Raw genomic sequence first — 2,189 nt, 5'->3', positions numbered from 1 at the left:
ATGGCGTGTCCACTGGGCTCTGCCCTTCCTTGACCATCCGGTTGGCAGCCTCTCGCGCAGCGGGGGGAGCTTCGAGCGAGAAGAGCTGCTCCGGGAATCAGCCTGGGGGTGAAGGCCTGAAAAGTTAGAAAAAGTTCATCTTAAAAAAAAATTTTAATGCTTATTTATTATTTTCAGAGAGAGATAGAGAAATAGAATGTGAAAGGGAGAGGGGCAGAGAGAGAGAGGGAGACACAGAATCTGAAGCCGGCTCCAGGCTCTGAGCTGTCAGCAGAGTCAGAGCCTGACGCAGGGCTCAAACTCCCAGAAAAGAGATCATGGCCTGAGCCAAAAGATGGACGCTTGACGGACTGAGCCACTCAGGCGCCCCCAAAACTTTCATGTTTTTAGAACAGTTTCCGGGGTGCCTGGGTGGCTCAGTCGGTTGACCGGCCGGCTGCGGCTCAGGTTATGATCTCACGGTTCGTGGGTTCCAGCCCCGCATAGGGCTCTGTGCTGATGGCTAGCTCGGAGCCTGGAGCCTGCTTTGGATTCTGTGTCTCCCTCTCTCTCTGACCCTTCCCTGCTCATGCTGTCTCTCTCTGTCTCTCGAAAATAAATAAAAGACATAAAAAACAATTTAGAACAGCTTTCAAACAATCCTGGGGAGGCAAAACTAGCCGAATGCTGCTCTTATCTTGCAGTTTAGGCATTCCCCCTTTGCTCAGGGCCTAGCTGCTGGCACGCTGGCCTAGGGCATCCTGTGCGGGTCCTGAATCTCCCTGACCCTGCTTTCTGCCCTGAAAAAGGAGTTGAAATACTTTCCTCCCAAGGCTTATTGGGGCTCCATTGCCCATTGTTCACCCCAGAGCCTCCCGGAGCCCCAGGGGGACCCTCTCACATCTCACCAAGGGCTGGAGGGCCTGGAAGGGAGCTGACTTTGCTTAGGCGTGGCTGAGGGACGGGTCATAAAGAGGGACAGAAAAGGAAGGCACCCTAACGGTAAATAAGGGAGTAGTAACAAGGGGTGGGGGGGCGACACAGAGAAACAGCAGGGAAGCAACAATAAGGACGATGAGTCTCAGAGAGGTGAGGGATTTGCTCAAGGTCACAATGATGCAGGTTGAAGTTGTCAACCCAGATCTTCCTGGACCCCGTGCACAGCCTCTCAGGTCCTTTGGAGTTGTCACTGTGTCCTTAGGGTTTCCCTTGAGGACCGGAGGTTTCTGTAAGGCGGGGCTTGTGTCTCCAGAAGAAGCAGGAGCCTGGCACATGCCTGGAGAGCTGGTGAGTGTTGGCAGAAAGGTCACGCTTCCATTTTTAGCTGCAAACACGAGTTCCCTGGGACCTGCTCTGGGACTGAGTGGGGCTTTTTTCCTTTGTTTTCTTTTTTTTTCTTAGGTAAGCGCTGTCCTTAAAGTGGGACTTTCAAGAACCTGATATCAAGAGTCACATGCGTTACTGATTCTTGACCACCGTTTGCTGAGTCTATTGTAACTGTGTAGCAGAGGCACATAGCCCAGAAATAGTCTAAGGACCTCCAGGCTGAGGCTCAGGAATCGTCACAGTCGGTCAACACAACCAGTGTGACCTGTTGGGACAGGGACAGCCCTTTGCCCCCAGAAAGCCACGCACAAGCCACCCTCCAAATCTGAGTGGTTTTCCTCACTCAGTTTTCCTGGTGCACATTCAGGACAATGATGCCTCGCAGTAAGGTAGAGGACAGAGAGGCGGGGCTCACCCAGCCCGGGGCCCTGGCAGACCAGCCAGCACTCTGCCTGTGGCCACCGCCCTCTCTTACCGCAACTAGCACCCTCTGGGTGCCCACCCTCAACTCCCAAGAGGAGATAAATTCCACTGAAGGACAGCCTCGGGCTGGCGTGGGAAGAGCTGGGAGCAAGGAAAGGTGAGGGAAGACACAAGGGGTGTTCAACACTCCAGAATCTGGGGACCGAAGTCTGGGAGGCGAGAGGAAGATGGGAACAAGTCCCGGGGGTGCATTTGGACGTCTTCCTAATAGGAGAGGGGAGGAGGCGGAGCTAGGACCTTGGGCAGAGCCCTGAGGCCTTCACCAGGGCCGGCAGGGGGATCCGAAAGAACCAGAGCCGAACCCACAGAGGCGCAGGGGCGGCGGGAGGTGCAGCAGAAATACGAGTGCGGTTCTCCAGTCCCCCCACATGTCGCTCTGTGCACATGTAGATTCGATGATT

Source organism: Suricata suricatta, chromosome 13 (genome assembly GCF_006229205.1).
Source record: "Suricata suricatta isolate VVHF042 chromosome 13, meerkat_22Aug2017_6uvM2_HiC, whole genome shotgun sequence".
NCBI lineage: Eukaryota > Metazoa > Chordata > Mammalia > Carnivora > Herpestidae > Suricata > Suricata suricatta.
This window is presented reverse-complemented; position numbering follows the sequence as displayed.